This window comes from Vitis vinifera, chromosome 5, assembly GCF_030704535.1.
Source record: "Vitis vinifera cultivar Pinot Noir 40024 chromosome 5, ASM3070453v1".
NCBI lineage: Eukaryota > Viridiplantae > Streptophyta > Magnoliopsida > Vitales > Vitaceae > Vitis > Vitis vinifera.
In genome coordinates this window covers 11,753,567-11,769,198 of record NC_081809.1, presented here as the reverse complement: position 1 = coordinate 11,769,198, position 15,632 = coordinate 11,753,567, and positions in this window count along the sequence as shown.

Here is a 15,632-nt window from a genome sequence, read left to right as displayed (position 1 = left end):
ATTATGAAACTTAAATAGTATTTTTTTAATGTTTATTAAATGTTATTTTATATTGTCGATTGTTTTATTTTATGTAGCATGCAATGGATGTTGACAACAAAAGTAGTGGGTCATTGTATGAGTCAACTTCATCTTCTAAGGATGACGATGACTTAGACGAAATATTTATTGCCCAGATAATGAAAGTGTATGAAGAAATTTTTTTAAGTAAGACACCTCAAAGAACATCTATGCTAAGTGGTGCATAGTTTGTAAGAGATATACTAGATGGTCATCCTCAAACATGTTATGAACTGTTTTGAATAGACAAACAAACTTTTGTTAACCTTTGTGATCATATGAAAAGACATGAAAACTTAAAGGATACACGATGGGTGACAATTGCAGAAGCAGTTGCTATGTTTTTATTAATAATAGGACAGAATGTGAGAATCAGGATTGCAACAAACCATTTTTAACACTCAACAGAGACTGTTGCTAGACATTTCGAAGAAGTTAGAATAACATTGTGTCAATTAGCTAAAATCCTTATACGTCCTAGCAATATGTCTAATGAGTTGTCTTCATATATTGCCTATAACCCTAAGTATTTTCCATGGTTCAAGGTAAAATCTTATATATAATATTTCATAATTTGAAGCTATTTTATATAAGTATATTGTGTTTATTTTTTTATCCTTAAAAATAACATATAATTTTTTCTTATAGGATTGCATTGGAGCAATTGATGGCACCCATGTGAGTGATTGGGTTCCAGTTGACAAACAAGTTAATTTTAGAGGTAGAAAAACAATCATAACACAAAATGTGATGTGTGCATGTGATTTTGGCATGATGTTCACCTTTGTTTATGCTAGTTGGGAAGGAACAACAAATGATGCACGTGTCTTCTTGGATGCATTGACTCGACTTAAAATCCAATTTCCATGGCCAATTGAAAGAAACTATTATTTAGTAGATTCGACTTATTCTTGTACATTTGGATTTCGACCACCATATTGTGGTGAGCGATATCACTTACACGATTATTGAGGTAGACATAATTAGTCCACAAGATACAAAAAACATTTTAATTATAGTCATTCATCACTTCAAAATATTATTGAAAGGTGTTTTGGTGTTTTAAAAGCTCAGTTTCAAATATTGAGGATGATGCCTTCTTAGAAGCCAAGTAGACAACCATCAATTGTTGTTACATTTTATACACTTCATAATTGAATTCGCCTATCAGTGCGAAATGATTAATTATTTAGACAATACAAGATAGAAGACCTTTTAGTGCAAAGTAAAGAGGCGACCACGAGCAACACAAGTCACTCCATTGATTTTTCAAATAAGAGTGCAGTAGCTATGGCAACATGTAGGGATGAAATTGCCCAATCAATGTGAGCGAATTATATTAATGTCAGTCCATGACTTGTAATGTGTATAATTCTACATAGTTGTATTTTATTCAATTAAATTTTAGGATTATATATATATCTTAACTGGTTTTCATTAGTATGATATATAAAATTTTTTGTAGGTACAAGATTTTGTAAAGTATCATGAAATAGGCAAAATACTGCCAAAATTTTGATTAATTTATCAATTGCATGTTTAAGGAGCATAAATTGTTTATAAATAGATATGTTTACACTATAAAGATTTATTTATTTATTTTTTTAAGGATGAAATTATTTAAAGATAGAAAATTTTACATTAATGAAAATTTTTATTGTTCTAATAAAGTATGTATTTATATTTTCAAATTTTAATTTCATACATTATTTGTTTTTACTACATGATGTTAATAATGGGAAGAAAACACCGATTTTACACAACAAATTAAAAACAAGTTTTTTTTTTTTTTTGTTGTTTTATAAAACTATTTTTATTGACTCAACCAAATGTGTTTTCTTGTTTTAAATAATAGAGAATTGTTTATCAGAATTCAGTTTCCAAACATAATTTTATATATGAAAATAACATAAAACAATTTTTAAAAACTCTTTCTCAAAAACTGTTTTTTAAAACATTCCTAACCAAGGCGAAAGTGTCTCATACTATGATCTTTGGATAATGTGTTGCAACAACATGTCTATTACCAAGTACTTTGCATATATTCTATTTTTAGTCTCCAAGTGTTATTTGGTGATAAGGGCAAATTAGTATAAAAAAGCTACCCTTAGGACTATTATGAACACCAAAGTTTATATGATTTTAAAGACCTTGTTAGATTTCTTCAAGATGGAAAATGGGATTCTCAAAGATCATAAGGGTGTTAATATGAGAGTTAAAGGCTCTTCAGGTTCTTCTACTAAGAAAATGAATAACAACACCAAATAAAAAAAAAGTTTAGAAGAAGGAATAAGATAACAAGCTTAGGGCAAGTGATTCTTTTTTGACCTTTTAGAATAATGGAAAAGGAATGTCCAATTTACCTAAGGAAAAAGAAAAGTGCACATCATTGTCTCGTTGTTGAATATATAGTGGTGAATTTCACCAATTATGGTGAATAGATTTCAGACCCATTATTTGTAAGTCTTTATAGGGCTTTCAACAGATAAGAAGGTTTTATGATGAGATTATAGTTACCTTAGCTTCAATTAAAAGGTTAGTTATGCAGGCTAGTGGGACGTAATTTTTTTGATTTTATGTGTGCCCATTATCACTTTGCCAAGTAATGAGAATAGCCAGATTTCAAGATCGAACCTATTACTAATTAAACATTTGGTATCTAAACCCAGGTCATATTAATCCAAATAGGATCTGAAGATTGGTCTTTTGTGGACTTTTTGATTCCAAATGATCTTTCATTCTACGAATCCTATATAAATGGTAAAGTGACTAAGATGACTTTTACTACTAAAGGACTTAGAGCCAATAAATGTTTAGAGTTAATAGACATTGAAATGTATTGACCTTTTAATATTCATACATGAGGAGAGTATAGGTACTTCATCACTTTTCAATGATTACTCTAAGTTTGGATACGTGTCTAGGAAATTTGATGCATTGGGTAAGTTTTTTGAGTTTAAGGTAGAATCAGATAAGCTATTGGGTAAACATTTCAAGATACTTTGATTAGATCGAGATGGCATGTCTAGTAAGTTTAATTATTTCCTTAAAGAGCATAGTTTATATCCCAATTGTGTGCACTAGGGACTTCATCATAAAATGGAGTAATGGAAAGAAGAAGTCAAACTTTGGTAGACATATTAAGATTAATGATTAATTTCTTATTACTTCCAATATTCTTTTAGGGATATGTCTTGAAAATTGTATTATGCATTCTTTACTTAAGAGGTATACCGGTTTATAGGATATCTAAGAGGATTTTGAGGGTTATTACTTTATAGTTAGAGTAGTTAGAAGGTGTTTGTTGGTACAAATGTTAGATTTCTTATAAAGATTATATCATAAGTAATAAGACAAAGAGTGAAATAGATTGGAAAAAACTAGGAGATAGTTCCACATTCCATAGGATACTATGAATCTAGAGGTATAGAGACATACCATTCCCATTACTTTTAATACACAAGTACCTTATCATAGTGGGAGATTTATATCCCATGGATTGTGATAAAGTAATGAGCAGTATTGGTACTCATTCTTCACAAGGAGCTATGAGGGGATAGTTAGAATCCTTGTATTCGAACATAGTTTGGGTTTTGGTAGAAGCACCTAAAGGGATAAAATCCATAGGTGTAATAAATTGATCCATAAAAGGAACACATAAGTAAATGGACAGGTTGAGACTTATGTGGGTAGGGTACAGGTAGTTCAAAACATTGTCTTAACTATGGAAAACCTTTTCAATAGTAGCCATACTCAAATCCATCGGAGACCTCCAATCTATTACAGTGCATCTAATTTATGATATAAAACAACCAAATATTTTCATAGTAAATAGGCTTATGTGTACAAGAAGGCACAAGGAAGCATGATGATGCTCTTAGATCTTATAGGTAGATGACAATCTACTCATTAGGAATGATGTAGGGATATTGCTTTAGTATACTTAGTTTTAGGTGAAAATCTAGAAGGAGTGCAATATATTTCAAGGATTAAGGTCCTTTAGGACTATAAGATAGGAAATTTATTCTATGTAACCTACACTTAAAAGCATTTAGTCAAGTGCATGATGCAAGACTCTAGGAAGGTCTTGCTACCTTTAGGTTTTGAGTTGCCTTTCTTAGGATCAATTTCATTGGACATCTAGAAATCATATTAAGGAAGTACCCTATGCCCTTATAATGGGTAGCCTTATGTTTGTGATGCTAAGTACTAAATTAGATATTTGCTTTGTTATAGGGATGATGAATAGATATGAATTCAATCTATGATTAGAAATTTGGGTGAATATCAGGCATATACTCAAGTATCTTAAGAGAATGAGAGATTATTTGCTTATGAGTATTTGTGATAAGTTAATACTCCTTATATATCGAGAATTAGATTGACTTTCAATTTGATAAGGACTCTTCTAGGTTTACCTCTAGGTATGTATACACTTTAAGTGGTCTTACTTGTTGCTTATATAGAAACAAAGGAAGCCTTTTGGCTTAGGGGTAGTTCCTTTGGTTGTATTGTCCAAGATCCTATTATTTGATAATAGTGAAATGGTAGCATAGTCTTAAAAACCAAGATACCACTAAAAGAGAAAACACATAGAGAGGAAGTACTACATTTTATAGGAGATAGTTAAGAGAAGTGGTGTGGCTATGGAACATATTCTTTCTACGGTGCCTAGTTTGCTTTTGAGGCTAATAGGAGTTTATTGGAATTAAGCCCCTAAAAGAAAGACATGATGTAACAAAGTTATACTTTATTATCCCCTTGCTATCATTTTTATGCATTGATATTGATTTGAGCACTCAATACATATCACTTGCGTTGTACATGACTTGGGTGCATTAAATGTTACACTAAGGATATAAGTCATAGGTTCCTTACAAAATGATAAGTTGCTCATAATCGGTTCATGGATTTGGGCAATTTAGTAAAGGTTATAGTGCACTACCTCACAATTGAGGGGATGACTTGTTTTAGTAGTCGGGATGGGGTTCCCATGGTAAGTGCACTAGCGTGTATGGTTAGTTACACATTAGATAGACCTATGGTGAATCATGACGTAAGGCTATCGGGTTGTCATGATTCACCAAGGTACTATGTTGCATGGACTCTCAACCTTGAGAGGATATTGAGCTTGTGTTGAAATCAACAGGAGATTTTGACTTATGGGTGAGACCCTAATATGGTCATATATCCCTATAAATTAGGTCACTATTGATGGAGGCTAGTGACAACAAGTGTTCTCAATAGAGGCACCATGATATCTCATGGGATTGAGATAATGTGCCATCTTGGATGATCCAAAGGATATGTAATCATGAAATATGTGGCTATAGTAATTTCTTCAGTGGAATTTGACATATGCTTCTTGAAGCTAGAATATGTAAATTGATCACATAATAGGAGAATCTGTAACTCAAGGATTAGAAAGGTAATCTTGATGGGTTGATGACACCACCTTATTATATTACTAATACCAGTTCATAGGGAGTCTACTTGCAATGAATTGTAGGTCATAAACCCAAATTTTATCTCATTGTAATTTCATAGGATATTATAGTGTAGTGAACTCTCTTTAATGGAGTGTTGAGTCAACTTTAGAATTGGATTATGAAGGAGTTAATATTTCTTATGGGTCTTAATAGTTCATGCTCGAGCTCCTAATTCATGGTGGCACACGTTTTGAGCGTAATGTGGGTATGTAATTTAGAAGTGTGAATAAGGTCATTTTGGTAAAAACGCAAGGTGTACTAGATCTTATGAATTGACTTTCTAGAATGTGCTAATTAATTAATTGGAGCTTGTTAGGGTTAATTAATTAATTAGGACCAAGTAAGCTAGATTAAGTGATATAAGTGCAATTTGGGCTCAAGTCACTGAAGTCCATAAGGAAGCCTATCTAAACCCCTTTAAAGGTTAGACTTTAGTGTTTTGAAATTCCAAAGAAAGGAACCCTAGCCATCCTCAAAGAAAGAGATAGAGAGAAGCCCATCCTTCTCTCGTGTTAAGCATCCATGGAGGGAGAGATTCAGTTGAAAACCTTTAGGTAGATAAGTTTTATGATGCTTTCTACATCTTTATTAACTTATATTTGATCTAGGAACATCCAAAACATAAGTTTGAATTTCTATCTCTTCATCTTTATTCTATATTGGTTTTGAAAGTCATAATTTTCCTTTGCTATAAATCTAGAGAAGAATAGGATAGGTGCATGCACTCTACAAGATCCAAGGCTTGGGAACGGAGAAATCTAGGTTTCCTAGTACCCTCATCAATTCAGTTAATCTCATCACTAAGTTATTTATAGAATAGTTGAACTTAAACTACTTGAAAGAATCCAACAAAGTCTTTAACACTGTGTCAACTTGGGTTTCCCCATTGATTTTATCTCCAAGGATCTCCACCTTGTTAAAAATTTTGATCATACAAATCATATGATCTCTGAAAGGAGTTCCTTCTGACATCTTAGCATTCATAATAGTCTTAAGGCCAACTTGTCTAGTTGACTTGCCTTTGCCACTAAATATCTCTTGAAGATTGGTAAGAATAAAGTAAATTGTTGGCCTACACTTGCTAATGTTGCAGCATGTTACCTAAAGATCTAAGTATGATACACTTGGTCTTCTGATCTTCCTTTTGCCAACTATGATATTTATCAATATTTTCCGAGGTGGAATGTTCATTAGGGGGAGATGGAGCTAATTCCTGAGTTACCCATTTTGCTCCCCTGAAGTGAGTACCATGTTCATGATCCTTTTCCAATCCACATAATTTAGTCCAATCAATTTATTAATAATGAAAGTCAGAAGACATGATATTTGTAATAGAAAAATAAACCATGCATTGATAAAATGAGCATACACAATAAGAATGAATTTAGAAAAAATGTAGAGCTCTCAAAATTACATATCCATTTTCAAGATATCCTAGTATCATAAAAATCAAGCCTTCATAAGGTAGGTCATGACTTTATTACTAATTAGTGGTCCTCTCAAATTGATCTTCCCACCTTAACCATAAAAGGTACCTAAGGCAAAATCCAACATACCTTTTCTTTAGCTTATGAACTATCCAGGTGGGATGGCATTGGGCGATTCAACCATCTCATATCCAACGTTAAGTGTATACCCATTATCCTTGAACTATCAATGTAACCAAGTAAGGAACCCCATCGTGGAGGTGGTTGCTCTCACTATAAACACATCTAATCAATCTTGTCCATAAAAAGAGTCCATGTCTCTTGATTCCTAGGGCCTAACCCACCATGAGAGTAGTGATGAACCCAAATCAAGGTAGACTCAACAATAGAGGTTGTGGGCTTTACTAATGCCCTCTTCCCACTTCAAAAGAGACACTTTGAATAATTTTGGCAACCTTTCTTAAAATAAATTCTCTATCATCAGATTTTCTGAATCTGTTATTCCTTTGTCCTTAGACTATTCATATCTATAAAAGTTCTTCTTCTCTTAGGGAGAAGAGTTTGAAAGATTGGGAAGTATCATTTTTCTCCCAGGAAGGGAGAGCTTAGAAGACTACCATCATAGGTGTCATTCTCCTTTTCTCATGAAAATTTATATTCTTAAAAAAAAAAATCCCAAATCACTTTTCCAATATTTTATTAATCTTTAATATGTGCTAAAACATAGTGTAAAGAAATAATAAAAGAAAAAGTTCCCATTGATTTAGGAATCCTATTGCATAACTTTGGTATTACCATTTGGACAATCATCCAAATTTATCAAAATAATACCTATGACACAAAATAGGGTTAGTAAGCAATTTACAATCAAACCCTATATTATTACAATTATCCTAAAAAGCCTTTTTAATCTTGACCCTTTCCTTACTATTTTCCTGCTACCAAGAAGGCTCGAGTACCCAAATTAATTTTTTTTAAAAGTAGCATTGGAAACCACTTCTAGTGCTTAGAATGCTCAAACGCTCTAGTAGAAACCTAAATTTAGACGATTATTTTCTACATCTCTAGCCATTGTTTTCTCCACGGGAATTGATCTTTCTAGTAAGGGAATGTGCATAACTGCCTCATGATTGTTTAGATTGCTTTCAAACTCTCCATAGAATAATAAAACTGGATTTTTTTTCCTATACCCCAATGCATTGGAGTTTACAAATCAATCTATGAAAAATAAAAATGGGATTTTTACAAGGAACCAAATCCTATGCCCCTTATAGGGCTTACAATCCATCTAGAGAAAAAGAAAACAAACGTAATAATCATAACAATCACAATATATAATTATCATTGTCAAGATAACAATATATTATGCACATACATTCATCCATAAGGCCATAAGATGAATAAAATAACCTGCAAAACTAAGATTAACACATCTTAGAAAGGTTCTATAATGTTTTTTTGCTAATCAAAGGCTCTGATACAAGTTATAGGGAATCTTGAATCTCTCGTTCCTTATCTTAGGACTAAGATAGGTGCATGAAAACTCCTTAGGATTTCTAGATCCTATGTAATGGAAGCAAAAATACACTCTTAACATTAAAGGATCTAAATCAAGTTCTTTAGAAACTTTACCTTTGATTTGGATGTTCTCAAATCAAAACCATTTGGAGAAGATCAAATTTGAAATCGCCAAAAGCCTCATGAACCCATGATTTTCTACTTGATGACTCAACCTCAAACCTTGGCACTCAAATGATAAGGATTTAAGAAGGGTGACGAATAAAGTTGTCTTTATTCTTTAATGGTAATAGATGACTAATTGGAAGCCCTAGCCCTAAAGGGGTATTTATAGGGTTCCCTATTGGGTTTAAGGAATTTAAGCCCATTAAGGGCTTAGGTTACTTAATCTAACCCAAAAAAAGGTCTTAATTGATTAATTAACCCAAAAAGACTATTTAATTAATCAATTAGCCCAATCTAAAGATATTGTTCACTAATCCCTATGTAACCTTGCGTACTTATCAAAACACTCTTATGCACATAAGTGAACCTATAACTTATTCAACCCTTATAAACTGTGTCATCAAGGTATATGAGCTCATAGAGACCATTGGGACCCATAGGATAGTACTACCTCCCTCAAAATCTCATTCTGAAGTTGATTCAATATCCCTATAAAGAATCAACTGCACTCAGTACCCTATGTAAATAATAATGAGACAAAACTTAAGTTTGTGACTACTATCCACTGTATGTAGATTCCTCATGAGTTGGTTTCTATAATCTAATAAGGTAGTTTTATCACCTATCAAGATTATCTCTCCAATCCTTAAGTAATAAGTCCACCTATTACGTGATCAAATGACATACTCTAGTTCCAAGGAGCATTTGTCCAATTTTCTCTAAAGGAAATGCTATGATCATGGTATTCTAGATCACATGTCTTTTAGATCAACCAAAGGGACACATTGTTTAAAACCCATGAGATATCATGGTGCATATATTGAGAATACCTGTTACTACCAACATCCATCAATAGTGACCCTAGTCATAGGAATGTATGAAATCTTAAGGTCTTACCTTTATGTCAAAGCCTCTTGTTGACTTTGGCATAGACTCAATAACATCTCAAGGTTGAGAGTCCATGTAGTATAATAACTCTGTGAATCATAACAATTGATAGTCTTGCATCATGATTCATTGTAGGTTCTATCCAATGTATAACCATACACACTAGTGTACTCACCATGGAAAACCCATCTCTACGGTCAAGATAAGTCATCTCTCTAATTAGGAGGTAGTGCACTACAGTCTACTGAATTGCCCAAATCTATAAACTGACTATGAACAACTTGTCATTTTCAACTCCTAATACACTCAAGTCATATACAATGCTTATATGGGCTTATATGCTCATATAACCAATTACTGTATATGAGATAATAAAGGGAAATCAAGAAATATAAATAAATAAATTTATAAAGGAATCTCAATCTATTACATCATATCCTTCTTTTTAGGGCTCTATCCTAACAAAACCATCTCAAGACAAGTCATCCTTTCAACTAGGAGGTAGTGCACTACAACTTTAAATGGATTACCTAGATTCATAAACCAATTGGGAATAACTCATCTATTTATAAGTAAATCATGACTTTGATCTTTTGTGTGACTCTTGATGCACCCAAATCATGTAGGATGCAAAAGATATCAATCCTGTATGCTCAAAGAGTATAATGCACGAATAGGATAAATAAATTAGGAAAGTGGAATCATGTTATAAATCTGTATCATATTACACTATGTCATGCTTTTAAGGGCTCTATCCTAACATTCTTCACCATGGATATCCATGAATGTTTAGAATATGATCTTTCTTTTATTGGGTAATAAAGATAGATCAAAATAAGATTTTTTTTACATATTGGAAAAAAATCCTATGCTCCTACGATATGGAGCTTACAACCCATCTACAAACAAAAATAAGATTTTTACATTCAAAATAAAAAAAATCTATACTCCTTATGGAGTTTACAACCTAATCTAAAAAAGAGAAAAAAAAAAAAACAACCATTCACAACCATGTTCATCGTATTAAAATATAAATCAAACATTCATCCCTTGGGCTCATGGGATGAAAAAAAGAAATTGCAAAATAAAGTGAGCACATCTTAGAAAGATTCTACCATGCTAAATCCTAACCTAGGGCTTTGATGCCAGTTTTTGGGAATAACTAGATATCTCTACTCTCATCTTTAGACCATTAAGGTGAATGCATAACTATCCTAAGCTTCTCTAAATCTATGCATAAAAAAGCAAAAACATTTAAAAGCCTAGATCTAAAGAGGAAAAAGCCATACCTATTATTTAGATGTTTGCATATCAAATCCAATTCAAAAAAGAGGTGTCATATCTTTCTTTCTTGGATCTTGGCACAAGATGAGGTGGTATCCTCTCTAAAGGGATTGAGGTTAGGGTTATTTTCTTAGTCTAAAAGATAGAAGTATCTATGAAGCCGTAACTCAGGAAAGGGGGAGGGGGTGTTATATAAGCTTCCTTATGGGCTTAAGTGACTTGAGTTCAATTTGAGCTTAGGTTACTAAATCTAGCTCACTTGAGTCCTAATTAATTAATTTGTCCTATTGAGCTTTAATTAATTAACTATCCTAGTTCATAAAGACCATTTATAAGCTTTTGTGTAATCTTGCATTTTTTACTAGAAGGCCATTATACACACATATGAATAAAGAACCTAAATATCCTTAAAAAAGAAAGTGACACCAAGGAATATGAGCTCAAGTGAGACCATTGGGCCCATAGGAAAATGCTAGCTTCCTCAAAATCTAATTTTGAAGTTGACTCAACATCCCACTACAAAAAGTTAATTGCAATATAATATCTTAAGATGTTAGGATAAGATATAAACTACGACCTACCATCCACTACATGCAAACTCCCTATGAATTAATGTTTGTAATTTAACAAGATAAACTCTATCAACCTCTTAAGATTACCTCTCTAATCCTTGAGTCTCTAATCCTCCTACTATATGATCAATTAATATAATATAGTTTTCCAAGAGTCTATGTCAAATTCCATGAAGGAATTACTACAATCATAGTTTTCCTAATCACATGTCCTTAGCATTACCCAAGGAGACACATTGTCTCAATCCCATGAGATATCATGGTGTCTATATCAAGAATACTTATTTCCACATACCTTAATAAACTTATCTATAGGTTAAAACCTTTGAAGATCACAACAATATCTCAATATTCTCTCAAGGTTGAGAGTCCATGTAATGTAGTAGCTTAGTGAATCATAACTACTTGATAGCCAATGTCATAATTCATCATAAATCTTATCAAATGTGTAACTATACATACCAGTGCACTCACCATCAGAAAACCATCCCGATGACTAAGACAAGTCATCCTTCTAATTAGGAGGTAGTGCACTTGAATCTATAGTGGATTTTCAAACCCATGAATTGATTGTGAACAGTAAGGAACTCATTACTTGAATCTTTTATGCAACTCCAAATATACCCAAGTCACACACAATGCAAGCTATAAAGCCATGAATGCTAAGAAAATAATTAATGAAAATAAGTACAAAAAAATGAACTAGAATTATAAAATTTATTAATGAAACTTTTATTTTGTTATGTCATATCGTGCTTTCAAGGGCTCTTATCTTAACAATGGGTTGATTGTAGGATTGAGAAATTATAAGTTGAAATATGAGGTTTTTGGAATATCATTCATTCAATTCAAGATATGTGAATCATTATGTCATCTCCAATTTTGTTCACTTATGCAACCCACCTTGTCTTTATCTACATATTTGTGTTTTATGCAATTTTAAGTCTTGTATTCATTGATTAATGAATTAAATGTTTATCTTTTTTCTTAATTCACTAATAAAGACCAAGTTGAACTTAGGCTTAAAAGGATATCTTTATGCTTTCCTAGTATATAATATGAACCTTGAACTAGATCTAAGTTTAGCAAATCATTACCTTATTTTCTTTCAAGGGTCATTTTAGGGTTTTAACTTTTTTCTTTCATTTTTATTTTTTAAAAATAAAATAAAGTAAGTGGAGACTCTAAAATTTTTTAAAAAATAAAAGATATTTTGAAATAGAAAAGGGTTTAAGCCTTCAAATAAGAATGCGAATAAAAAATTTAGAAAATGTGGGTACACAATATGCCACCATAAGCCATGAGCTAGGTCAGAGTCTCTGAAGTGGGGTGATGGGAAAGCAAATGCGATGTGCTCTAGAATGGGGTGAATGGAAGGCAAGAGAGATTGTGCTTAGAGTTCAAGAGAAGGACAAAATAACAAAATTTTAGTTTCTTGGGCATTTTGAAACCAAATAATTTTGTCTTAATTAACACGTGAAAACAATATATATATATATATATATTAGATAGCATGATTAAAGAAGAGCCAATCCTTGATATTAGTTTTTTTTTTTCATTTTTGAATTTAATTTTGATCATCATTTGTGGATTAGAATCAACCTTACAAGAGCACTTCATATAAAATACATCCCAATTTCCAATCCACATTCTTCTAAGTACCTAGTATTTTCAAAGAAAAACAAGGAGCATACATTCACAGAATGAACAAGAATATCAAAACAAAAAATAAAACCACAAAAGCTCACTAATATAATTTTTTGTTTCTTATGTTTGTTTTCATAGATATGGTATAAGATAACATTAGAGGTATAATAATAATTGTTAGAAGATATTAATATATTTAGTTATTATATATTTAGTTACTATATATTTATTTATTTAGTTACTATGTCTCTTATTTATTTAGCTACTATATTAGAATTATTTTCTTTCTTTTTAGAAGTAAAGGTAAATTAGTCTTTATTTCTTTTTATTAGGTCTATTTAAATTCTAATGTTGTTGTACATATTTTAAAAAGAATTCATAATGAGAAATCCTAAATTTTCTTTTCTCTTTTTTTCTCTTTGAATCTTTTTTGGATTTCAACATGGCATTAAAGAAAAATTGATCTCTAATGGGACTTTTGATTGGTGATCTCATGGAAGAGAGTTTAATCTTGTACACTACTTTCATATTTATTTGATCTTGGGATATCCTAATGGATGATCTTATCATTCTATTCCTATTTGATCCTAATATTTGATTTAATTTTCATTTTCTTCGGTTTATATCTGCTTTCTTCTATTTGGTGGTTATTTGTTATTTATTCGTCATAGCTGGTGAACAAGATGTTTCCCTTTGAATTTATTTGTGTAAGATTGGATGGGAAAAATGATTCATATTAGAGTTATATGATGAAGAAAAAATTTAAAGGGTAAAAAGATGTGATGTTATATTATTGATACTTTACACAAACCCATGAATGGAAAGGATGAAAGATATGTAGAATAGTTAGATGTTTGGGAAGTAAGCAATTCGAAAATTATCACATGGATCAATAACTCCATTGATAGTTTAATAGACATACAGTTGACAAATTATGAAATTGCCAAGGAGATCTCAAAATATTTGGAAAGATTGTATATGCAATCTAATTTTGCATTTCCCTTATTTGTTTATTGATATGAATCTATATTTTTTTTTTTGTTGAATATGAATCTAAATTCTGTTTGGCTCTATTGGTTAGATATGAATCCAAATTTGTCTGTTTTTGTTTGTTGAATATGAATCCAGATTCTATTTGTTTATTTTTGTTGGATATGAATCCAAATTTTATTTGTCTCTATTTGTTGGATATGAATCCAAATTCTATCTGCCTTTGTCTATTGAATATGATCCAAAATTTTTCTATCTTTTCTTCTATTTTTCTTTCTTCTATAGTTTTGTGTTTTTTTGTCTCTCTTCATTGATCTCTACTTGATAGTTTTATGTTGACTTCTATCTCTCTTTCCTTGATGTTTTAGTTTTGTGTTTTCTTCTTCTTCTTTCTTTTCTTGATAGTTTTAGTTTTATGTCTTTTACTACTTTTTCTTTTTGTTTACCAAGTCACACCCGCTTCTGCGCTTTCAATTTTTGGTTAGCAAACTCTCGATGCTTCTTGTAGTTGCATTTTGAGTTTGTGAGGATATTAGAAGATATTAATATTTAGTTATTGGGTTTATTACACTTTACCCTCCTAACCTATAATATGTTTTGCACATTGCCCCCCTCGAGTTTCAAATCGAGCAATATATCCTCTATGCTTTATAATTGCATGCAATGAGCATTTTTGGAGTGACGGTTTTACCTTAATTGGATGAAAGACGCATGTGCCCTTCACGTGACCTATTTAAGTGAGGGCAAAAGTGTCATTTTGTTTTAAACCCTAACCAAGCCCTTATCTTCCTTCGTTCTTCCTCCCCAAATTGTAGTCGAAGCATAGTTGAATCCTCAAATTGTAGTCGAAGCATATTAAGGCTTGTTTATTTAGTTACTATATTGGAATTATTTTCTTTCTTTTTTGAAGGGTAAATTAGTTTTTATTCTATTTAAATTCTAATGGTATTATACCTATTTAAAAAGAATTCATAATAAGAAAGTCTTAGATTTTCTTTTCTTTTTCTCTTTAAATATTTTTTGAATTTCAACACTAATGATAAACTATTCCATCATTGATTTTACATCTTATTTAATTAATAATCAATAAATGACACTAATTTATATTAAAATTCTAATAAATATTATAATCTTGGGCTAAAAAACAAATAAAAATGTATAAATGCCCTGAGTGGGTAGCATTTAACTTCAGCTCCTGCCTTTAATGGTAAAAGAGTAAAAGTGGTAATTACTTATACCTTGCAGTTGAATGAATTTTACATTTATAAAAAGTATTTTTAAATATTTTAATTAAAGATAAAATAACTATGACATTTTGAAAAATTTGATTAAACAAAAATTTGGTTTATGCACCATATTTTAGGAAAAACAAAAATCTTTCCTTTTCTTTCAAAAGGCAAATACATAATATCACTTTCTTTTAAAGTCTTAAAAGTTGAAGTGGCCTTTTCACCTTGAAATGTTACTTTTAGTATTTGAAAAGGTCTTTGAATTAATATCACTTAAATGATATTTTATACATAAAAGTTGATAATTTTTCCATAAAATTTTAAATATATTAGGATTTGTTTGGCTATATTTTTCCTTTAAAA